Genomic DNA, 26629 nt, shown 5'->3' on the forward strand with positions numbered 1-26629 from the left:
AACACCCAAAGGGTGCCTGGCTGGCTCCATAGGTAGGCAGAGTATGCAACTCTTGTTCTCTGGGTCATGAGTTCAAGCCCCATGTGTAGAGTTCACCTAAAAGATTTTTTAAGTTTTTTTAAGTCAACATACAAAAATTAGTTGTTTCCATACACTAACCCCAAACAATCAGAAAGAGAAAGTAAGCAAACAGTATCATTTACAATTGCATCAAAAAGAATAAAATTCCTAGTAATAAATTTAACCAAGGAAATGAAAAATCTATGCTCTGAAGACATGGATGAAATAATTAGAGGACACAGACAGATGGAAAGATATTCTGGGCTCACTGATTCAAAGAATTAATATTATTAAAATGTCCATACTACCCAAAATTATAGATTCAATGCAATCTCTATCGAAATTCCAATGGCATTTTTCACAAAATCTTTTTTAATCCAGTAATTTTTATGAATCCACAAAAGACCCTGAACAGCCAAAGAAATCTTGAAAAAGAAAAGCTAAAGCCTTCATAATTCCTGATTTTAAATTATATTGCAAAGCTATAGTAATCAAAACAGTATGGTGTTGGCATAAAAACTGACACATAAATCAATGAAACAGAAAAGAGAGCCCAGAAATAAAACCACACATATATAATCCATTAATTTATGACAAAAGAGCCAGGAATATACAATGGAGAAAGGATAACATGTCTTGAACATAAGACCTGAAACCATAAAGTTCCTATAAGAAAACATAGGCAGTAAGCTCTTGACATTGGTCTTGAAAATGATATTCTGGATTTGACTCCAAAAGCAAAGGCAAGAAAAGCAAAAATAAACAGGTGGAACTACATTAAGCTAAAAAGCTTCAGTACAGCAGTGGAAACCATCAACAAAATGAAAAGCAGCCTACTGAATAGAAGAAAATATTTGCAAATTATATGTCCAATCAGGGTTTAATATCTAAAATATATTCAGAACTCAAACAACTTTATGGCAAAAATAAAACCCAAACAACCCAATTAAAAAGGGGTACAAGATATGAGTAGATTTTCAAAGAAGACACAGAGATGGCCAACAGACACATGAAAAGATGCTCAACACAATTAACCATCAGAGAAATACAAATGAAAACCACAAATCACGCCTGTTAGAATGGCTAATATAAAAAAGACAAGAAATAACAAGAGGTGGTGCAGAGGCAGAGAAAAGGGGACCCTTGTGCACTGTTGATGGGAATGCAAACTGTATGAAAAAGAGTATGGAGGTTCCTCAAAAAATTAAAAATAAAACTGCCATATGATTCAGCAATTCCTCTAATTAGGTATTTATTTTAAAAATGAAAATACACACATCGCAACTTCCAATATATACATGTATCAAATCATTATGCTATACACCTTAAACAAATACAATGTTATATGCTAATAATATCTCATATAATTGTGAAAAAAGTGAAAAGAACATATAAATAAAAATATTTATATAATAAATCTTAAGTATACAAGGATAAAATCTCTTAGAAATCTATTCTGACCATTTACAGTATAAAAGCTATCATTCCATTAGAGGTATTCTAAGATCTTTAAGCTAATAAAGTCTAGAAGCCTGTAAACTGACAATTATCAAAATGTAATTGCAGGAGACAGACTTGGTGCCTTTGAATAGGATATTTTTCAAAACATAAATTCCAGATGTTGAGAGAGAAATCATTTCTTTGAGATAAATTACATTTCTAATTGCAAAGAAAGGTTCTTTTAAATGTTTATTTATTTTTGAGAGAGAGGCAGAACACAGGGAAGGAAGGGGCAGAGAGAGAGGGAGACACAGAATCCAAAGCAGGCACCAGCTCTGAGCTGTCAGCACAGAGCCCGACGAGGGGCTCGAACCCACGAACTGGGAGACTATGACCTGAGCCAAAGTCACGCTTAACCAACTGAGCCACCCAGGTGTCCGTTGCTTTATTTCTTTAAAGTTTATTTATTTTGAGAAAGAGAGGCAATGAGCATGTGAGCGAGAGAGGGGCAGAGACAGAGTGGGAGAGAAAGAGAATCGCAAGCACAGGGCTCAATATCATGAACCATGAAATTATGAAATAAGCCAAAACCAAGAGTCAGACTCATAACCAACTGAGCTACCCAGGCACCCCAATAAATAAAACTTAAAGAAAACTGTTTCCAAATGGAAAATGATAAGAAAGTTCAAGCAAGCATGGGGATAATGGATATTAGTTCTAAACTATTGATGATAATTCTGACTTGGTCATTCTCTCCAGTAGATTGTTAAAAAATAATCTCCATACCAACATGGGGCTCAAACTCATAACCTGGAGATTAAGAGTCAGATACTCTACCAACTGCACCAGACAGGCGCCCCTTGGTTATTCTTTTTAAACCTCTTCTTTTCAAGTACAATTTCTAAGTTTTTCTTGGTGTTATCTGATTAAAAAGCATCCTGTGAGCACACACACTAGGTGTGTCGCCTACTTATTAGAATGCCAAGAGCACATAGTAGCAGTTAAATAAATATTAGCCCCCTTTCCCCCCCTCAATTATCATAATTCCCATGCTTATTTCCTTAATTTCTCAAAATGCTTATTTCAAACTGAAAATTGTATGTGGCTTCTTACTGGTATATAAGAAGGCAGATAGGAGGGGAGATAATATTACAATTCCCTTAAAAAGTATAAGTAAGGAAAACTTGAAAAAGGGAAAATCAAGAATGTAATATCCTGTTATTACAAACTTTTATGGTAAATAGAAAAAGTGGTGAATTTTCTTTGACTTCTAGTGTTTCTTCTCTGAGGCATATACAAGCATCAATATTATTTCTTTCATTTTACCAATTGAAAAAAAAAGCTCAGAGGATTAAATGGATTTATTCAAGTATTTCCCCATGATTATTCATTCAGTCAACTTTTATTTATTTGATTGGCTCCTGTTAAGTACTTTAAGTTTAGTTAGACATATAGGCTACATATCCCTTAATAGTTTTTTTTATCTATCTTTTGTGTCTAAGGATTTACAGTTCAAAATAATTTTCGAATTATGCCATTTTATTCTGAGTAAGACTGAACATTTATATTTTTAATTATTTTTTTGTAATTTATTTATTTTTGAGACAGAGACAGAGACTGCGTGGGGGAGGGGCAGAGAGAGAGGGAGACACAGAATCTGAAACAGGCTTCAGGCTCTGAGCTGTCAGCACAGAACCCGATGTGGGGCTCGAACTCACGAATCATGAGATCATGACCTGAGCCGAAGTCAGTTGCTTAACCGACTGAGCCACCCAGGTGCCCCAAGACTGAACATTTAAACTGTCCAATGATAAGAGCATGAATGAAATTTCTCACAGCACACAATCTAGCACATTTAACATATACCTACAAAATAGCATTTCATAGTCACTATATATAAAATATTAATAAGGAATTGGATCCAACTTATTTATTGTACATCTCCTATATGCAGCATATTGTAATCATTTTAACTCTCAGACATCATCCTTAACACTGAGAAGCTTATAACTTAATGATAAACAATGACAAAAAAGAAAATTAATATAATAAATGATTTTTAACAACAACAGTATAAGAGACATGAGGTACTTGATTAATTTGTCAGATCAAATTAACAGATAAGTGCTACAGAATAAGTATTATAAAAGTTCAAGAAATGGGCAGGATCACCATCTGGATGGTCAATGTAGGCATTATTTATGGATTTGAGCTGGGCCTAGAAGGATGAATAAAAATTTAATGAATATTCCAGATGGCAAGATGCAGAAGTGAAATTACAAACAGACAGAGACATTCAAGGAGTGACCTAAGAACATGCAATTATTGAGGGATCAGTGAAACTGGAGCAAGAGAGGCAGACAGGCATCATATCATGCAAGCCTTGGAATGCCAGTCTGACAAAGGTACCATATATACTTTAAGCAATGGGAGGCACCATAGCACATTCACAAACCTGTATTACAGTATATTGTTATAATTGTTCATTTTATTATTAGGTATTACAGTTAATCTCTCACTTTGCCTAATTTATAAATTAAACTTCCTCATAGGTATGTATGTACAGGAAAAAAATAGTGTATATAGGTTTTGGTAGTATCTATGGTTTTAGGTACCACTGGGGATCTTGAAACATTCCCCCATGGATAAGCAGGGAGACTACTGTACAAACAGTTGGTCAAGAAATTGTACAATGATAGTTACTGATGCAGGCCAGTATCAAAACTGAATGCTAAAACCTTTAGGTAAATGGTTACTAGGGAAGAAAATATTCACAGTGCCTCAAAGTATTAATCCACAGATTATTAATCACAAAAGAAAAAATATATTTACAGTAAGAAGATATAACAAGCTGCCATGCTGTACCTTTTGACATGATGTAATGAGAAATTTAAAACATTTCTGACATAGTATTCTTGCCAAAAATTTTTAACCTAAATTGAATGATGAAGAATCAATTTGATAAATTTAGAATGCAAGGCATTCTATAAGACAACTGTTCTGAACTTTCCAAAAAGTTCAATGTTACAAAAATACTCCAAATTAAACAAGACGTGAGATTAAATAACCAAATTCCATGCATGAACACTGGCTGGATTCTAGATCAAGAAAACAAATATACACATACACAGCCAAAAATCCCATGTAGGAGACAATCCAGGAAATTTGGACTATGTATTAGGTGATACAATAAATTAATAATCATTTTCTTAGCTGTGATAGCGATGTTTTGATTTTGTAGGAGAATGTCCTTACACTTAGGAGATGTCTGCTGTATTATTTAGGGAAGAAGTGTTGTAATATCTGTATTTAACTTTCAAATAATTCAGAAAAAGAAAAGTATGTGAATGTGTGTCTGAAGGTGGGGAGGAGGGAAAAAGAAGAGAGAGAAAGGAGGGAGAGAGGAAGAGAAGTGTTCAAACAAGAAGCAAGAGGCACCTGGGTGGCTCAGTTGACTGAGCATCCAATTCTTTTTTTTTATATTAATAGTTTATTACCAAGTTGGTTTCCATATCCAACTCTTGATCTCAGTTTGGGTCTTGATCTCAGGGTCATGGATTCAGACCCTGTGGTGGGCTCCTCGCTGGGCATGAAGCCTACTTAAAAAAATAAAGAAGCAGCAGCAGCAAAATGGTAAAAATTGATGAATCTAGGTGAAGGATATATGGGTCTTTATTGTATTATCTTTCAACCTTTCTTTAGGCTTGAAATTTTTCAAAAGAAAAGAAAAAAGAATGTACTGAGCTGGTGATAGGAAGCATTCTTTCCCACTATGAATACAGAAATTTTAGAAAAATAGATTATCTTAAAATAGTTTATATAGCCAAAGTCAGAAGCAAGAAAGGGAAATACACAAATCCATAAACCAAGAAGAAACCAAGCCACAGCAATGAGTAAGAACTGAAGCGGTCACAGAACCAGGCACCAACCTTCAGGCCCAGGATCAAAAGCTAACAGGGAAGAGGGGAATTCTTGGCTGCAAACTTAAAGATGTTTCCATAGGGGCACCTGGGTGGCTCAGTCGGTTAAGCCTCCGGCTTCGGCTCAGGTCAGGTCTCACATTCGTGGGTTCGAGCCCCGCATCAGGCTCTGTGCTGACAGCTAGCTCAGAGCCTGGCCTGCTTCCAGTTCTGTGTCTCCTTCTCTCTCTGCCCCTCCCTCTCTCATGCTCTGTCTCTCTCTGTATCAAAAATAAATAAAACATTAAAAAAAAAAAGAAGTTTCCATAGTTATATAAGGGGGCAGTCTGGGCTCTCTGAATAAAGCCAGGAGCTGGGGAAGTCCCAAGTGGCTCCAAGACTCACCAATGGAACAGGATGGAATGGAACACCAATAAAATCACCTTTCAGAAATTAGAATTCCTAGCCTGCCCCTCACTCAGGATTGGAAATGATATTAAATCTTTCTATTAATAAGCATAACAGGGTTTATCTCTATGCTTGATCAGCTTTTCTTGTAACTTGTGCTATAAAGCAAGTATGTACTCTGAGAATAATGGAGACATGTCAAAAGGACACAGAAACCAGCCTGAAGGAGTTCTCACAGGCTAAATCAAAGAATCAAAATAAATGATGATAGCAATGGATTACAACCCACTGACTAAAAAACAGAACCATGAATCTCTGCAATATGAATGAATGAATCCCAAGGGTGATGAGGAAGGGGATATTTACATAGCTTCAAAGCTCCTCTCTATAAAAATATTTACTAATTACCAAAGAAAAAAAGAATAACTTCAGAGGCAAAGCCTGACAGACATCACCTTATATAACCATCAAAGTAAGCATCATCAGTAATGGGACAAATGGAAATCTGTGCTCTCTGATAGGCTGCAATGAAAAGGACACAGCAATATCAATACTGGGGGAGGCAAGATAGGGGGTGAGGGGAGATAGGGAGTGAGGAGAGATAGGGAGTAGGAACTCCTTTTAATTTCTGTTCAATTTTGCTATGAACCTAGAACTGCTATTTGGGGTGGGGGGTGGAAGTGAAGAATCCCCAAAGGGGTGGGGGAGAGAGAGAGGCGGGGGTCAATCGAAGCAGGACTCCAGCTCACCCAAAGTGGGACTTGAACTCAAGAACCATGAGATCATGACCTGACCTGAAGTCAGATGCTTAACAACTGAACCACCCAGGCACCAAATCCTAAAACTGCTCTTAAAAAAGTAAAATGCATTACTTTAAAACAAAAACAGCACTACTTCTGTGATATTCCCACAAAAAATGTATAACCTGAATCTAGTCATAAGGAGACATCAGACAAACCAAAATTGAAGAACATTCTACAAAATAACTGGTCTGCAATCTTCAAAAGTGTCAAGGTAAAAAAAAAAAAAAGTCAAAGACTGCAGAACTATTCCAAATGAAAGGAGACTACAGAGACATGACAACTAATTACAACACATGACTCTAAACTAGACCTTTTTGATATAGAGGATATTATTTGTACATCTGGCAAAACTTGAATAAGATCTGAGAGTTAGATGGTAGTAATGAATCAATGTTAACTTGCTGATTTTGAGGACTATTATGTGGTTATGTAGGAGAATGTCCCTGTTTGCCAGAAACTCGCAGTTTCAAAGAGGAGGGGGCATGCGGCTAGCAACTTACCCTCAAACAGTTCAGAGAAAAAAATAAGTTCTTTGTACTTGCCACTTTTCTATAAGCTTAAAACAGTTTAAATTTTTTTAATATACCAGAAGTATCTATCATATTCTTAATTTCCAGAGCACTTTCTTTTTCTAATGATTTTTATGTCTTCTTTCATGAATATAATTTCTTCTCTTTTCGCTTTCCTCTCTGATGCAATTACTAATTACCTACACTTTGTTGGTTTTTTTCCTCGAACTTTCTTCTATTTCCTGTATTATTTTCCTCCAACTTCCTCTTTTGTGCCTTTGTGTCTTGCTCTCTTTCTCTTTGGAGGCTTTCCCCAAAAGCCTATTTCCTGAATAAATGAAGTTCTAAAGCCAAATGGAAGCTCTGCATGTCTGGCTTCTCAACGAGGAGGCTACAACTGCATGGTGATCAGGTGGGAACATAGCTATTTCATTGGGAGACCTCTAAATGTCAGAAAAGAGAGGTCTTTTCTTTAGACTTCAAAGAAGACTCATATACTTTCCTATAAGAGGGTACAAAGATATAATACCAGGCAATTACCTTCTGAAAGAAAAGTAAAGTAAGGAGTGAGGGGGAAGGGTAACACTTTTCAGAATAAAAGATTTCTCTTCATCTTCCTACTTTCACTATATATGGTTCCTCATCCCTGATCTGTTATGTTTAATGTCCTCACGTCTTGAGCATCTTTAGTTTCATCTTCCAAAGAAAAACCTGTGATCTCCTGAAGACTTGGGAGAGGGGCAGTCTTCTCACTACATAAGCTGGGTATCTTAGAGGATTTAAATCTTGGGGCATCTGAGTGGCTCAGCTGATTAAGGGTCCAACTTTGGCTCAGGTCATGGTATCACTGTTTATGAATTCGAGCCCCACGTTGGGCTCTGTGCTGACAGCTCGGAGTCTGAAACCTGCTTCTGATTCTGTGTCTCCCTCTCTCTCTACCCCTCCCCCGCTCGTATTGTCTGTCTCTCTCTCCCTCTCTCAAAAATAAACAAACATTTAAGACAAATGTTTTTTAATCTTATATCAAGATTCCTTTTTCTTTTCTTTTTTTAGGAGGCTCCACTCCCAATGTGGGGCTTGAACTCACAACTCTGAGATCAAGAGTTCCAGGCTCCACCAACTGAGCGAGCCAGGTACCCCAAAGGCAGGATTCTTTACCTGCCTTCTTATAAAAGCATCCGTCTCTTATTCAAAATATAAGTCAAAATAAATATTATACATGTATATCTCAAGAAGAAAATATAACTACTTAATTTAGTACATCTTCTTCCTGAGGACCTCTTCATTTGTCATTGGGCTTCTAGACCTCTTCTTTTTTATGCTATTGACCACAGTCTTTTGGACACTCCCTTGAATCAATTTTAGGGGGTTCCACTTTTATAGCACTAATCTGATTGTTTCTTTTATGCTTCCTTCACTGGTACTTCCTCTTTATGCTATCTACTAATTAAAATGAACATGTGTACATCTGTGCACCAAACATTATGGAGTATCTACTAAGTCTCAGGCAATGTCCTTGTCACTAGATTACAATGACAAATAAGACAATGTCTTTGGGGCACCTGGCTGGCTCAGTTGGAGGAACATATGACTCTTGATCTTGGGATCACGGGCTCGGACACCACGTTGGATGTACAGATTACCTAAATAAATAAAATTAAAAAAAAAAAAAAAGACAATGTCCTTGACCTAAAGGTGCCTAATGTTTCATAGGGGAGATGGATGAACAAACTTAAAATATAAAACAGCATACTAATTGATATATGCCCTGAGTGCTATCGAGCCAAAGAAGAGGTGAAGCTAAATCAGATTGAGGCAGGCATGTATTTTGGGGGAAGGATAGGCTACTATGACAAATATTCTAATAACTGATTACCACTGATTATTTTTTATTATTGTTGGTAAGTTTTTCAGTGGGTTGAAAACTTCTTAAAGAGGTAATGCCTGAAGAATAAGATTTTGCCCAGTAAAAGGAAAAACCAGCACTCCCTTCTTATACCTCTACAAGGTAGCTAGGGTACAAGAAATACCTTTCCAACTGCAGGCCCAAAAGTTTTAATGAGGAAGGTACTACTATACCTCCTCTATAAGTGCCTCTCAACTCCACTTTCAAGTGAAAATGAGCTCACTCTCCTATCACACACTGTCAGAATCATGCCTCTATCCTCAAAGCTTACATGGAAAATTAAAGAACTCACCCGGAGTATGCAACATGCCATGAGTGAATGGTATAATGAGTTTCTGAAATTAATCTTACCCACACATCCTCTACCCCCACCACCATTTCCTGCCTCTTAAGTAATTATAAAACCTAAAAGAAATCAGACATGATTCCTAGCCATGAAAAAAAAAATCAATGATTCCTGCTCTACAAAAATTAGTAGAATACTTCCAATTTTCTGCTGGAAATTATTGTTCTTCATAATTAGTCTAAAAATACAAAATAAAATAATGTAATTAAATCTATAATTGCTTCCCTGCTTCCAAATTAGCTTTAATTGCTTTGGTCTTACATGATGACTAAGAAATAGAAATAAGATTAATTGGATAGGTAGACCACTATTTTTTTCTCCTAACAATATTGCTCAAATCCATGTTCTTTTTCATGCTGAAATTACCTTTTTATGCGCAAAGTGGAAGCTGACTCTAAAAGGAAAAAGCCAAGCACTGGCAGAAAAATTAGAATTTTGACATAATTCAACAGTAATTTTAAAATACCCCTTTGCTCTGGATTTAAGTCAAATCTTTTTTTAAAACAGTACTCCTGATTTAACAAGAGGCAATGTTATAAATGAAGTAAGCAGCATACATGAGCAGTATTTCCTATAGAGTTAGCTGATTTCTTAAGTTCAGTCTCTAACAAACAAAACATTGGTTTTCTTACCTTTTTCCCCTTACACACGTGATAAGGGACAGACTTCCCTGTGCTTACTCATGATGCTTGCTGCATCACCAGCCAGTCCTGCTGATTCAGTATGCTCTGTTTGATCCTAAAGAAAAAAAAAAAAAAACCACATTGCTCATTACATTTGCTAAAGCAATAAGCCCTAATTTTCTTCATATAAACCTATCATAGCCAGACAAATGAAAGCTATGGTGCTTAAATAATAAATTACATCTTCAGATTCAAAGACCTAACCAGCATGAAATGCAGCAGGCACATTTTATTGTCTAAGAAGGCCAAAGGTTAAATGTTGTATAAACAGTCAAGAATTTCTGAATAATTTTTATTTTCAGTGGATAAAACAAAATAAAACATCAAAGGCAGGCACTTTCTCCCCACTGGCTTTAACTATGTTAATTCATAAAAATACCACTTATTTTGTATTACAACAAGCCCTCCAAGAATCCAAAGCTAGCAAAACTGCTGCTTCGCTAGAATGTCTTCTGAGTGTGATTTTTTTTCCTGTACATACAAATTTCTTAAATTGAGATTCAGAGGCTTCCTGTTGAGATTTTTATTGCCAACAACTGTTTTTCTCCAAATGGAGTCTCTTAGGATTCCAGTCTTCCTCCACTGTTTAGAAGCAATGGATCTAGGGGCGCCTGGGTGGCTGAGACAGTTAAGCATCCAACTTCAGCTCTAGTCATGATCTCACGGTGTTGTGGGTTCAAGCACCAAATTGGGCTCTGTGCTGACAGCTCAGTACCTGGAGTCTGCTTCGGATTCCGTGTCTCATTCTCTCTGCCCCTCCCCCACTTGTGCTCTGCCTGTCTCTGCCTCTCAAAAATAAATAAATGTAAAAAAAAATTAAAACGTAAAAAAAGAAGCAATGGATCTATTAGCCCAACATTAACCTTTACTACTAAGCTTCCAAAGCTTCCTCAAATGTTATTTCCTTCTTCTGAATATATGACGATATCCATATTACAGTAGCCCAGTTTAAATACCTCTGTAGCTATTTGAGAGAAGATTTGAAATTCTTTAAGAGCCTAATTTAGTCTTGAACAAGATTAGTAACTGCAATCATAATAAAATTAAGAATCTCATATTACCCATATAAAATATTAAACATATAATCATAGCATTTTCAGAACAGGAAAGTATCTTAGAGATGATCTAATGAACATCACTTATTTTTATTTTAGTTTATTTTTTTATTAAAGAACATCACTTATTTTTAAAGATAATAGGCACTAAAAATTTTTTTCTGGCATTGTTATAAATGTAATTCCATTATCTAATGTAAAAATGATGTACTATTAAAAAATAAGAGAATAAGAAAAAAGCCTTAAATTCAAGTTTCCAGAGACCAATAAAAAATATAGAATGAAAATCTCTGGTGAGGGGCACCTGGACGGCTCAGTCAGTTAAGCATCTGACACTTGATTTTGGCTCAGGTCAGGATCTCACAGCTCAAGCCCCATGGCAGGCTCTGCAATGACAATGGAGAGCCTGCCTGGGACTCTCTCTCTTCCTCTCTCTGCCACCCTCCCATCTCCCTCTAAATAACAAATAAACTCTAAAAGGAAAGAAGGAAGGAAAATTTTCCTATCTTAAGAACTTGAAAAAATATGTATTTGTTAAATATTCTAAATGGCAGGTGATGTTGATGCTAAGAACAAGGCTTATATCTATCAAAGAACAGAATCACATCAGAAATAGGAAAGGATTATACAAGGCAGAAGTACCAAGGTCAAAATGAATGAGGCAAAAGTAAGGTCCTCACCTCAAATATCTACCTCATTGAAAATATTTAAAAAAAACAAAATTAACTCTATAGATTCAAAGTCAATTTCTATATAGCTGTATCTATGTTAATGTGTGAGGCAAGTCCAATAATATTATGTAACTATCTCAAACATCACAGGTTTTTCTTCTGCAATTTTTATCCCTTTGACCTGTAGTCTCAACCGGCAAAGCCTCAAGTTTGGTTAGATCCAACTGTCTAACTAATTCCATATGCCCCCCACCGCCGCCACCAAGGAGCTTAAATGTGTCCAGAAAAAACTCACACAAGATAGAGACTATTCTCAACTTTACATTTATGACCTCACACTACATTTCCTTTAATCAATCTACTTTCAATCCTGTACCTCATTCCTACCTTTTGATATGCCTAGAATTTCTTAATGCAAAGCTTTCATAATTCAATTCTTCCAGAAAATAAACCTTTAGTCTCCTGCAAGACAAGGATAACATTACTTGGCTCTGTAAGCAAGGACAGAATACCAGCATAATTAACCTTACTCCTTGCACAGACTTTCAACCAATTGCTGTTTTCAGCACCATACCTCACCTAGGCCTTCAGAGAGCACTAGAACCACCACAAGTTTCTCTCAGGTTCTGTGGGGGTGTAGACTTGCTTTTCATCACATCTCCTTCCACAATCTATTGCTTCTTCAGTTCTAAGACCTCTCTTTACTTTTTTCATTCATTGAAACCTCCCATCCACTGTTGTTTCTTTTCTCTGCTGTTTGTTTCTTCCTATTATCTCAGTAGTTTTAGGGAATACAGAAAATAAGTGGGTAGGTGGGGGGTTAATCCTTCCTATTTAGCCACAAGTCTTTATTCTTATGTTTGAGAACTGACATATAATAGAATACAATATTGTATTCTTTCTTAAAAGTAGCCTTAAAAGTTGCCAATGTCCTAAGAAATAGTTTAGAAAAACAAAAGGAAAGATAAACAGATAAACAAACAGTAGTGCTTTCCAGATAAGAGACAGTTATCTAGAACTTTTTTACCAGAATGAGCACTTTATGGTAGAATTCTTTTGGCATCATGGAATTGCTTTTGGAAGGAACAAAAGAAGTTTAGTAAGTGGATAGATATACACCGTTAAACATAATATTAAGTGCCTTAAATACAGTTCAAGATATATAGAAAAAAAGTTTCAGAACTTCAAGATTCTGCTCAATGTCACCTCCTAATATGAAATTAATAATCACTTATATTTCTCTATGCTGTCATGATATACTTATACCTATAACATGTTTCACCTTACACAGTAATTTCTCTCTTTACAATCTGCTGCACTCTACGTAACAATAAGCCACTCAAGGCAGGAAACCCTTTTATTCATCCTTTTATCCCAAGACCCCAGCACAGTGCTTTTCATATAGCAGGTACTCCAAACATCCAGAATGATTTAATTAAGTGTAGCATATAACACACCTCCCATGGCAAGGATGCCAAATAAACAGCTCCTAATTACGTCTACTTCCTTCTATTTCTACAACTGCCTTAGTTTAGGCCCTCATCAGTTCTCACCTTATCCCCCTCCTATCTCACCTACTAAATAGACATGTCTGGAGGTCAGTGATGGGTCTTTATTTGTCACCACAAATACTACCCAGATTGACTGTGCTTTTCTAGCTAATGAATATATATCCCGTTACTCCTTTCCCCTAAGAATGAAGTGTGCTTTTTTAGCATGGCATATAGATCCCTTTAGAACTTGGTCTCTGCTTCTTTTCCAAACTGTTCTCTACTACTTCCTGAAGCTCCAATCATACAAAACTATCCATATTTCTGGCAAGATGTTTTATCATACTTCTCTATCACTGCATGCTCTGTGCCCATATTGAGACACTTTTGCAACTCTTCTTTGCCTAGCATTTGCATTACCCAAGGTTCAACTCAAATGCACTCTCAACTCAACCTGGGAAGCCTTCCCTGATTCTCTGTAGGCTGTTTCAGAAGAGTCACCCTATGCTCATGTCATGCATACTATCTACTAATGGCAGCACTTACCAAATTAATTACACTACCAGTATCCTGTCTACCTCCTGACTGAACTGTCAGTTCACTGAGAACAAGAACTGTCTTCACTGAGATAACTGAAGTAATCAACCTCAAGATGAAGACTTCTTCCTAATAAATAAATATTTGTGGATGTGTATACTGTAGGAGAAAGGGACAGTGAGTAAATGCAAGAGAGAAACAAAAACATAAATTCTCCACTGGAAGAGAAAAAAAGAGTGACAAGGATTTAAATAGTCAGGAAATATATTTTTTAAGTAGGTTCCATGCCCAACATGGGGCCTGAACTCGACCTGAAGATGGAGTTGCATGCTCCACCAACTGAGCAGGCGAGGTACAGTAACTGGGAAATTTTTTCGTTACTATATAAACACAGGTCCTTCGACATAATAATTACATTCCAGAGATTTACCATAAGGGAAAAACTGGACAAATAGAAAAGATACAGACCAAGTTAACTGTTAAACTGATGTTTAAAACAGTAAAATACTGGGAAAAAATCTAAATGTCAATTGAAAGCAGTCATTTTAATGGAACAAATTTTATTTAAAAATTTTTTAATGTTTTATTTATTTTTGATACAGAGAGAGACAGAGCATGAGAGAGGGAGGGGCAGAGAGAGAAGGAGACACAGAATCTGAAGCAGGCTCCAGGCTCTGAGCTGGCTGTCAGCACAGAGCCTGACGCAGGGCTCGAACCCATGAATGTGAGATCTGACCTGAGCCGAAGCCGGAGGCTTAACCGACTGAGCCACCCAGGCGCCCCTAAAAAATTTTTAAATGTTTATTCATTTTTGAGAGGGAGAGAAAGCACAAACAGGAGAGGGACAGAGAGAGAGGGAGACACAGAATCTGAAGCAGGCTTCAGACTCTGAGCTGTCAGCATAGAGCCCGATGTGGGGCACAAACCCACAGACTGCGAGATCACGACTTGAGCAGAAGTGAGGCACTTAACCAACTGACCCACCCAGACACCTCATGGTACAAATTTTACAAATTCCCCATGTTTGGGGGAGATTTTTAAGTCTTTTTTTTTTTTTAAGATTTTATTTTTAAGTAATCTCCATACCCAACATAGTGTTCAAACCCATAACACTGAGATCAAAAGTAGTCATGCATTCTACTGACTGAGCTGGCCAGGTGCCCCAAAACTTAAAAGTCTTAAGAAATACACACTAAAATATAACAGAAAATATCCTCATAGTTTTTGGGTGACTTACATGTTTTTCAACATTCTATAGCCCTGACTTTTCATGGAATGAATGTTTATTATTTGTGGGGTTTTTTAGCATTTATTTGCTTTTTTTTTTAATGTTTTATTTATTTTTGATACAGAGAGAGAGCATGAGAGGGGGAGGCACAGAGAGAGAAGGAGACACAGAACTGGAAAGAGGTTCCAGGCTCTGAGCTAGCTGTCAGCACAGAGCCTGATGCAGGGCCTGAGAACGTGAGATCTGACCTGAGCCTAAGTCGGAGGCTTAACCAACTGAGCCACCCAGGTGCCCCTATTTGCTTATTTTAAGAGAAAGAGAGCAGGGGAGGGGCAGACACAGAGAGGAAGAGAGAGAATCCTAAGCAGACTCCATGTTGTCAGTGCAGAGCCATGGGGCTGGATCTCAGAAACAGTGAGATTATAATCTAACCTGTAATCAAGAGTCAGACGTTCAGCCGACTGAGCCACCCAAGTACTCCTATTTATTATTTGTTAATAATAGGAAAGAGAATACATGAATTTCAGTTACTAAGACCCAAGCTACTTAAATTTTTACTTTTAAATATGAAAACTGAAAATGGAACAGAATAGGAAAACAGATTTTGTAAGATATCTCTCTGGGATAAATTTTAAGTATATATGGGAAAAGAGAAAGAAGAATCATTGAAAATTTAAAAACTAAGTTAAAAAAAAAAACAAACCTATAAGGAAAATGACAGGAATAAAGATGATGTTTAAAATATAAAAATGCAGGAGAGCCTGAGTGGCTCAGTCAGTTAAGTATCCAACTTCAGCTCAGATCATGATCTCATGGTTGGTGGCTTCAAGCCCCATGTCAGGCTTCCTGATGACATCTCAGAGCCTGGCACCTGCTTCAGATTCTGTGTATCCCTCTCTTTCTCTCCCTCCTCTTCTCATGTTCTGTCTGTCTCTCTCTCTCTCTCTCTCTCTCAAAAAAAAAAAAAAGAAAAATTGAATAAACTTAAGATTTTTTCAATTAATCAATCAATAAATAAAAAAAATATATAAATGCAAGCAACTAGGATGCCTGACTCAGTCAGTTAAGCGCCCAACCCTAGATTTTGGTTCAGGTTATGATCTCACAGTTCATGGGATCAAGCCCCACATCAGGCTCTGTGCTGACAGTGCAGAGCCTGCTTAGAATTTTCTTTCTCTCTGTCCTCTCTCTCTTCCCTCCCTTGCTCACACTCTCAAAATAAATAAAAAAAATTTTAAAACTGAAGTGATTTATAGGAATCCCTGATACGAACATGTTTACAACAGACGAGATATATGAAGGTATACTGATCTTTCTCAACTTATGATGGGATTATGTCCCGCTAAACTAATCGTAAATTGAAAATATCATTAAGTCAAAATCACACTTAATACACCTAATCTACCGAACATCATAGCTTAGCCTAGCCTACTTTAAACATGCTTATATTACACTACAGTTAGGGAAAGTCATCTAACACAAAGTCTGTTTTATAATAAAGTGTTGAATATCTCACATAATTCAGTGACTAGTGTACTGAAAGTGAAAAACAGAATGGTTGAATGGTATAGAATGGTTGTAAGCGTGCGTACTGGCTTATTATCCTTGCAATCATATGGCTGCCTGGGAGCCAGGGCTCACTGTTGCTACCCGGCATCACAAGGGAGTATCATACACATATCACAAGCCTGGGAAGAAATCAAAATTCAAAATCTGAAGTATGGTTTCTACTAAATGCCTATTGCTTTAGTATGATTCTGAAGTCCAAAAATTATGTCAAACCATTGTTAAATAGAGAACAGTCTGTAATTCCCAAAATCCTGGCTACACGTTAAAATGGAAGAAGAAGAAAAGAAGGATAAACTAGAAAATATTTTCATTTAAATTGTATTTCCTATCTTGGCTCTGATTAATACTATTTACCATAGAACAAATCCAGTATCTGCTTAGTAACCAAACTTCTTAACACTTCCACCAGCAAGCCTGAAAGGAGTTAAACTCAATATGTACAAAATAGCATTCAATCTTCCAAAGTAATCTTCTTTGTTTCCTATCCTAGTCAAGACTCTCAAATTAGGTGTGGTGGCTTATATTTGCAAAGACAGGTGCTATATCTCCCATCCTGGATGATCTTACAGGAGTGGTGAAATCTGTCCCCTTCCTTTAAATATGGGCAGATCTTCATGACTACCTTAACTGAGCAAAACAGAAAGGATCGGCATAACTTCCAAAGCTAGGTCATAAAAACAGTTTCTGCCTGGTCTTTTTGGGATGCTTATTCTTGGAATCCAGTTTTCATGCCAGAAGACCAGATGGAAAGCCCACATGTAGGTGATTTTGCTCATGAACCTTTACATATATGAACGAGCAAGCCTCAAGATAAGCAAACCTCAGTTAAGCCCCAGACACTGACTACAACTTCATAAGTAAGTACCACCTAGCTGATCCCAGCCAATCCCCAGAACCAGAAGAGATAATAACTAAATTATTGTTTTAAGCCACTATGTTTTGGTGTAATTTATTTACTTTTGAATATATTTTTTTAATTTTTAAGTTTATTTATTTGAGAGAGAAAGTACAGTGGGGAAGGGGTGCAGAGGCAGGGAGAGAGAGGGAGAGAGAGAGAGAGAGAAAGGGATACCGCACACCAGATGCAGAACTCAAACCCTAAGTTTTGGTGTAATTTATTACATAGCAATAGATACATGTAATAAGTTAGTACTTGGATACTCTTCACCCAATCTTATATAAATATTCTAAGGGAAAGGTTAAGAACCATAAAAAGGACAGGTAAAAAGAAAGATCAACTGATAGCCTCTCCTTTACTGAACTATTTAGCGGACTCCAAATTTGCATATCCCACTCAATAAAACAGCCTTTGAGCTTCTGAGAATATAGTTTGGGAAATACCTCATTATTCAAGCAAGATGCCAGGGGAGAGAGGAGATTTAACCGTCCTCCAGAGAAGCTTTTTATTTTTTTTCTTTTTTTATTTAAATGTTTTATTTATTTTTGAGAGCAAAAGAGACAGCGTGAGCAGGGGAAGGTCAGAGAGAGAGGAAGATACAGAATCTGAAGCAGGCTCCAGGCTCTGAGCTAGCTGTCAGCACAGAGCCTGACGCAGGGCTTGAATCCACGAACCATGAGATCATGACTTGAGCCAAAGCTGGAAGCTTAACCAACTGAGCCACCCAGGTGCCCCAAGAGAAGCTTTCTAAAGTTTTCCTCTAAAGAACATATAACATTCTACTAGAGTTCTGGTAAATACATCTTTCATCTCATTAACTTTCCAATGCCACTCAAGAACCCCTTATAGATCAGCACCCTGAAACCTGTCTAGCTAGCCATCTCCTTAATGAGTCTATGCACCATTATCCACCCGGGTGACAAACTCAAAGCCTTGAATGCCATTCTAGATACCACTTTTCCCCTCCCTCCACCTTTACATTCAGTCTAACACCAAGTTTTATCAATATTACCTTTTAAATCTCTCAAATCCATCCACTTCTCTCCATTTCCACTGACATATTCCATATCACCAACATCTTTCTGTTCCCCAGAGTTTCCTAAGAATCCTAACTGTTCTCCTTGCCCCCTGTTTTGTGTCCATCTAGCCTATTCTCTATGCAAATGCAAAACACAATCTGATTATACTATTTTTGTACTTAACACCACTCAATGGTATCTGACTGCTCTTAAAGTCCATACCTCTTTTTTTTTTTAATGTTTTATTTATTTTTGAGAGAAGGAAAGAGACAGCATGAACAGGGGAGGGTCAGAGAAAGAGGGAGACACAGAATCTGAAGACAGACTCCAGGCTCTGAGCTACCTGTCAGCACAGAGCCCGACACAGGGCTTGAACCCACAAACCATGACGCAAGATCATGACCTGAGCCGAAGTCAGACGCCCAACCGACTGAGCCATCCAGGCACCCCAGTCCATACCTCTTAAACACAGTTCTGTTTGATTTGGTTTCTGCCTACCTCTCTAGTATGACACTTTCTCTTTATTCTCAAGTTCCTACTCTATGTACTGGTCATTCTAATCAACTGAACTTTTACTTCTTTATCTTGTCCATCTCCATACAGACTTTCAAACTAATACATGCTACAATATGGATGAACCTTGAAAACATTATGCTAAGTGAAAGGAGCCAGTCACAAAAGACGACATATTCTATGGTTCTATCTATATGAAACGTCCAGAAGAGGCAAATTCTTGGAGACAGAAAGTAGATTAGTGGTTGCCAGAAGCTAGGGAGAGAAGAGAATAGGGAATTACTGCTAATGGGTACAGATATTCTTATCAGTGTGATAGAAGCGTTCTGGAATTAGACAGTGGTGATAGTTATACAACTCTGTGAATATACTGAAAATCACTGAATGTATACTTTGAAAGAAATGAATCTTGTAGTATGTCAATACTATCCCAGTAAAACTGTTATTAAAACAAACAGGCCTTCATACATTTAGGCCTGGAATACTCTGCCCCTTCCACTGTTACTTTACTAATTTTCACTTATCCTCCGTTTCCTACCCTACCCATCACATCTTCTATAAAACCCTTCTAGGGGCACCTGGGTGGCTCAGTCAGTTGAGCGACCGACTCTTGATTTCAACTCAGGTCATGATCTCATGGTGGTGAAGTGGTAAGATCAAGCCCCACACCTGGCTCCATGCTGGGTATGGAGTCTGCTTGAGATTCTCTCTCTCCCTCTTCCTCTACCCCTCCCTTACTTGCATGCACGCACACGTGCGTGTACTCTCTCTTCCCCTCTCTCAAAAAACTCCTTCTAAGTCTCAAATAGATGTTCCTTCTTTTTTTAATATTTATTATTATTTTTGAGAAAGAATGATACATCAGGAGCAGGGGAGGGGCAGAGAGAGGGAGACACAGAATCCAAAGCAGACAGCTCAGAGCCAGACACGGGGCTTGAACCCATGAACTGTGAGATCATGACTTGAGCTTAAGTTGGACGCTTAACCAGCTAAGCCACTCAGGTGCCCCATGTCCCTTCTTCTTTGTATAGCTTTACTTCCTCTATCATAACATTTAACAACTGAATTATGAATTTTTAAAAACTGTTTCTCTCTCTCTTCCAGGCTACTGTTTTTCAGGATTGGGATAGCTTCTGTCCCAATACTTGGCACAGAGTAAGTGTTCACTAAACACTCAAGATGCAAAATAAAATAACCAAGAGAATAACTTTCAAAACACTTCCACCTAGAAAATTTTTCCACACAAAGGAACCCAGAGCTGTGTTTAGACTGCTAAGCTCTTACGTATTTATTATTTCAAAACCTGTTAATGCCAATATAAAATTATTAATTTGCATATTGATGAACAGGTCAAACTTAAACCATGTTTTATCAAGGTGTTCTACTCAGGACCTCAACTCTTTAGACAGCTCCCATTAGTTTGATGACTTACCTTTTTTTAATTTTTATTTATTTATTTTGACAGAGACAGAGACAGAGTGGGGGAGGGACAGAGAGAGAGGAGACAGAATCCCAAGCAAGCTTTGTGCTGCCAGCACAGAGCCAGAAGTGGGGCCTAAACTCATAAACCACGAGATTGATGACTTGAGCCAAAATCAGGAGTCAGACAACTAACTAAGCCATCCAGGTGCCCCTGATGACTTACATTTTTTAAAAGAAAAAGTGTGACTCAAGAGTATCTATGAATATAACAATGGAATATTGAGCAAATCTGGGACTGGACTTTTTTTTCCTTTCTTGTTATTTTTTTAATGTATAATATTACTTTCTTTTTTTAATATAATTCATTGTCAAATTAGCTAACATATATTGTATATAGTGTGCTCTTGGTTTTGGGGGATGGGAATTTTAAATCAACCATTACCAAAATATAATAGACTCACTCCTCTGATGTTTAATTTAAATGAACATTTTTTATGAGTGGTCAGTGAAGTTTGGTGAAACACCATTTATACCGAACTCTGACAAATCCAGGTTCAAATTCACGCTCTAGCACTTAACAGCTGTGGCTGCTCTAAGCAAGTGACTTAACCCTGTCAAGTCTCAATGTCTTTATACTTTATATGAAAACCATCCTTTGCAGGGTAGGTTTAATGATGAAGAATGACTTTATATAATGTGCCTCTTTATCTGATCTTACATCTGATATACAAGTGCTCAATAAATGGCAGCTATTATTATTCATCATCAAAAAGCTATTTGTGTGCAAGAATTACAAAAGAAAGGAAGAGTATGATTTGAACCATAACATCAACCAGCAGACTGGTTTGTTTCTACAATTAATAATCCATCAGGGCCACTGCTCTTAAGCCTGCACAATGAAAAGAAATACAAGAACAAAAAAGTAACCTGACAGTTAAACTTTCTGAAGAGGCTAAGTATATTTGATCCTTAAAAAGCCCTTTGAATATCAACACCCTCACAGTGGCAGAAAAAAGAAATGAGATAATCTTTGAGAAGAGCTTTATTCTTGCAGATCAGACCAAAGTACATTAAGAGAGCAGGATATGGGAACTGACACTGTTGCTACCCTACATTCACACAAGGCTTCAATTTCCAGGATATCAATCTGGCATCTTTCACAAACACTGAATTCTCAGTCAAAAGCTATTAGAACCAGGTGGTTGTTTGCATCTGGTACACACTAAACAAAAAAGCACAGTTTAACAAATATTGGGAAATGTGATGATAACAGATGTATCAAATATATATATGCACTCAAACCCTAAAACAGCAACTGATTTGAGATTGGCACTAAAACAAGGAACATGTACAATTTTCATATCTGCAGTAATAAGACTCAAGATGATATACATGAATTTGCATATACACGATAAAGGGCCAGAAACTATTAAGATATACAACATCGCTAAAGTAGCACACAGATTTTTGTTCCATGACTCAAACCATTAATTAGCTCTATATTAACCCAAGTCCATACCTTGATTTTCTATTTATTTGTTTTATTTTATTTTAGAAAGAGAGAGAGCGAGCGAGCACATGAGTGGGGAGAGGGACAGAGGCAGGGAGGGAGGGAGAGAAAATCTTAAGCAGACTTCAGCTCAGTGTGAAATCTGACATAAGGCTTGATCCCATGACCCTAGGACCATGACTTAAGCCAAAATCAAGAGTCAGACACTCAAACGGTTGAGCTACCAAGGTGCCTCATACTCTGACTTTCTAGATAGTACATATCTTTTAGATTATCTTGGCCAACAAAATTCTAGAATTGCCTGCCTCTCACCCCATGCATATATGTAAATTTTTATTGCAAGATTAAATACCATGTTCCAGAAAACGTACTAGCCTAACTAGTTTACTAACCAGGTGTGCACTCTTGATCTAAGCTGAATAAATTAGACCTTGTTAAACTATTCCTGAAAGATACAGCTGCAATGCCTACCTTTGGATTCTGTGAAATATTCTGATATATTTATATAACTCTCCTTTTTTTCTTAAGCAAACTAACTTGCAACAAAATTCTTAATATATCCCAATAGTTTGATATAAATTGAGACAATGTCAAAATCAGTTACCACCTTAATTGCATACCAAATATTTCCAAAATCAGACACTAACTCACATATTCTATAATCTACAAGTAGATAATGAACAAAAGACAAATTCATTGGGAGGAAGGTCTTATCTTTTGGATCATTCTAGGTAGACTGACAAATTGTATATCACAATTTGTATGCACCAAAAGTAATAATAAGAGTATACGTAACACTAGATGACTCACTACTGTCATTACAAGTGATTTATTTCACAAAATATCAACTACTGGAAAATTAGCCAAATTGGAAGGTTCTTAAAATTTTATCTTAATACCTGTGACAAAACTAAATACCATATATGCTCTTGTTTTATCAACTCTTTGTGAGCATTTAGAGCATTATATCTTGCTTTTAACAATGTCAAATTTAAGACTAAAACCTCCATTGTCTCAGCCAAAGCTCAAAACAACTGAGTTGGATGAAACAAGTCCATGCTCAAATTACTTATTCAAGTTCTGAATACCGTGATATTATTTAAAATGACAATCCAAAGAAAATTCCTAACTGTAGGTCTCTCCGAGTTCTATCTTTGGCTCCCTTTTCTTCTAAAGTCTTCATCTACCATCCCCATACAAATAACTCTTGGATTTCTCTATCCCTCACCTGTCATTCAAATCTCAGGGCCATAGCTTCACCGATCAGAAATATACTATTTCTCCATTGGATATTTCACTACACCTCAAGTTTCAAAAAGTGAACTCTTCACATTCAAAAAGAATGTAATCTCAAAAGAACTATATACTCTTATTGTCTCTTCTTCACCTCTTCCTCATACTCTACTCTTTTCTGGCTTCTTTCCACATCTTAGCAACATTCAATTATAATGAATCACATCATCTTCCTTTATAAAAAAAACCATGACTTATTTGCCATTAAAAAACTATGATTTTCTCCTATTTCATGGACTCTTCCCTCTCAATTTCATTCCTGACTCCTCTCCTACACAATCTTAAATGTTGAAATTCCTCAGAGTTCTGTACTTTTTTTTCTTGATAAATATATGTAATACACTATATATATGTTTAATATACCATATATATGTATGTAAACCAAAAATATACATATATACTCATATATATTTTTTTCTTAAAGTAGGTTTCACACCAAGCACAGAGCCCAATGCGGGGCTTGAACTCACAATGCTGAGTTTAAGATGTGAGCTGAAATCAAGAGTTGGACACAACCAAGTGAGCTACCCAGGCACCCCTCAAATTATATTCTCTTTTAAGGAAATCTATCTACTATCATTGTCTTAACACCATCTGTTAACAAGTCCCAATTTCCTTTTATCCACTTCAAACCACTTTTCTGGGTTCCAAGCCTATACATAAAAGTGTCTCACAGACATCTCAAATGCAATAAGTATATCTACTCTGATACTAATCAATGCTGTTTCTTCTCCATTCCTTCTATCATCTACCCAGCTGTTCACAATATAGTCATTCTCTATCCCTCCATCTCCATGATGCTTACAATCAACATTCAATAACCTAAAATTTTTGAAAGTCCATTTACTCTGTGTATAATCATTACCTAGTCCCTATTATCCCACATTTGAATTACTGAATTAACCTTTTCAATGATCTCATATCTATTTCTGCTACCTCCTCTCCCAATCCATTCTCCACTCAGCAGTTAATCTTTCAAAAAAAAAAAGCATCAACAAGGAAATGAAAAAAGAAATTTTCAAAAGCTTTGAGACAAATGAAACACAATATAGTTTATGGGGGGGCAGCAAAAGCAGTTCTAAGAGGGAAGTTCATAGTGATACAGGCCTATCTCAAGAAATAACAAAAATTTCAAATAAACAATCTAACTTTACAACTCAAGTAAGAAGAAAAAGAAGGAAAATAAGCCCAATGTTTGTAGAATGAATGAAACAACAAAGATCAAAAGAGAAATAAATGGAAACTAAAAAAGTAAAAATAATCAGTGAAATTAAAGTTAGTCCTTTAAAGATAAACAAAATTAACAAATCTTTAGCTAGACTAAGAAGGCTCAAATAAATAAAATCAAATGTGAAAGAAAAGACATTACAATTGAAACTACAAAAATACAAATGATCATAGGAGACTATGAACAACAGAGGCACCTGGGTGGCTCAGTTGAGCATATGACTTCAACTCACATAATATGTAAACTTTTTAAAAAAAAATTTTTTAAAGGAATAGAGTAGGCTAATTACTAGTAAGGAGACTGAATCAAAAACCCCCCAACAAATTTACAACCAAGAATATTCTACCCAGCAAGATCTCATGGTTCGTGGGTACAAGCCATGCATTGAGCCCTGAGGTCTGCTTCAGATTCTGTGTCTCCCTCTCTCTCTCTACCCCTCCCCCATTCACACTCTCTTTCAAAAAATACATATAGATGTTAAAAAAAAAAGTCTATGAACAATTATACACCAACAAATTGGACAACTCAGAAAAAAATAGGATAAATTTCTAGAAACATACAATCTTCTAAGACTGAATCATAAAGAAATAGAATAGACTGGGGCACTTGAGTGGCTCAGTTAGTTAAGCATCTGACTCCTGGTTTAGGCTCAGATCATAATCTTGTGGTTTCATGGGTTTGAAACCTGCATAGGCTCTGAGCTGGCAATGCAGAGCCTGCTTGGGATTCTCATATTCTCTCTCTCTCTCCCTCTCTCTCTCTCCCCCCCCCACCACCACTATCTCTGTTTCTCAAAATAAATAAGTAAACTTTTTTTTATATTTTTTAAAGAACTAGAGTAGACTAATTACTAGTAAGGAGACTGAATCACCAATCAAAAATCTCTCAACAAATTTACAATGAAGAATATTCTACCCAGCAAGATTATTATTCAGAATTAAAGGAGAGATAAAAAAGTTTCCCAAACAAGCAAAAACTGAAGGAGATCACCACCACTAAACCAATGTACCAAAAAAAAAAAACAACAAAAACTTATGAAAGAAATCTCACTGGTGAAAGCAAACAAAAAGTAAAGGCACTTGATCAGCCACTTAAAAAGCAAGTATGGGAGTGCGTAGCTGGCTCATTTGGTAAAGCATGCAACTCTTGATCCCAAGGTCCTGAGTTCAAGCTACAAGTTAGGCATAGATCTTAAAAAAAAAAAATTTTTTTTTAAATAAAAAGCTAGTATGAAGATTAAAAGACAAAAATAGTAAAATCAACTGTAACTATAATTAGTAATTAAGGGACATGCAAAATAAAAAGATGCAAAATATGACAACAAAAACTCAAAATGAGAAAGGAGTAAACTGTAGTGCTTCTAGAGTGCATTCAAACTTCAGCGACTATCAGCTTAAAATAGACTGTTATATATTTATGTAGGTATGTATGAATCTTGTAGTAATCACAAAACAAAAACCAGTAAGAGATAAAAAGAGAGAGAGAGAGAAAGAAAGAAATGAAGAAAAGAACACTAAAGAAAACCACCAAACCACAAGGGAAAAGACCTAGAGAAAAAGGAACTGAGAAGTACAAAAATAACCAGAAAACAATGAATAAAATGGCAATAAGTACATACCAACCAATAATTTCTCTAAATGTAAACAGACTAAATGCTACAATCAAAAGACACAAGAACAAACTATCCTCAAATTCATATGGAACCACAAAAGACTCCATTTAGCCAAAGTTCTATTGAAGAAGAAAACCAAAACGGGAGGCATCACAATCCCAGACTTTAGCCTCTACTACAAAGCTGTCATCATCAAGACAGTATGGTATTGCCACAAAAACAGACACATAGACCAATGGAATAGAATAGAGAATCCAGAGCTGGGCCCACAAATGTACGGTCAATTAATTTTTGACAAAACAGGAAAGAGTATCCAATGGAAAAAAGAATGCCTCTTTAGCAGGTGGTGCTGGGAGAACTGGACAGCAACATGCAGAAGAATGAAACTAGACCAGTCTCTTACACCATACACAAAAATAAGATCAAAATGGCTGAAGGACCTGAATGTGAGACAGGAAACCATCAAAACCCTGGAGGAGAAAGTAGGGAAAAACCTCCTAGACCTCCACCACAGCAATCTCCTACTTGAC

At 36.6% G+C, this 26629-nt stretch overlaps 1 protein-coding gene across 4 annotated transcripts in view; it reads right to left on the bottom strand.

Annotated features, from left to right (window-relative positions):
* The window catches only part of ZFYVE9 (zinc finger FYVE-type containing 9), a 173840-nt gene that overhangs the window by 103259 nt on the left and 43952 nt on the right, over positions 1-26629 (bottom strand). For 3 of the 4 annotated variants that reach the window (XM_029948334.1, XM_029948333.1, XM_029948331.1), the window contains exon 2: positions 10004-10109. The gene's annotated coding sequence lies outside the window, so the exon portion shown is untranslated. Of the gene's footprint in view, positions 1-5429; positions 5519-10003; positions 10110-26629 lie in introns of those variants that run through there. The other variant, XM_029948332.1, reaches the window with a different exon arrangement.

Source organism: Suricata suricatta, chromosome 8, assembly GCF_006229205.1.
Source record: "Suricata suricatta isolate VVHF042 chromosome 8, meerkat_22Aug2017_6uvM2_HiC, whole genome shotgun sequence".
In the NCBI taxonomy this organism is placed as follows: Eukaryota; Metazoa; Chordata; class Mammalia; order Carnivora; family Herpestidae; genus Suricata; species Suricata suricatta.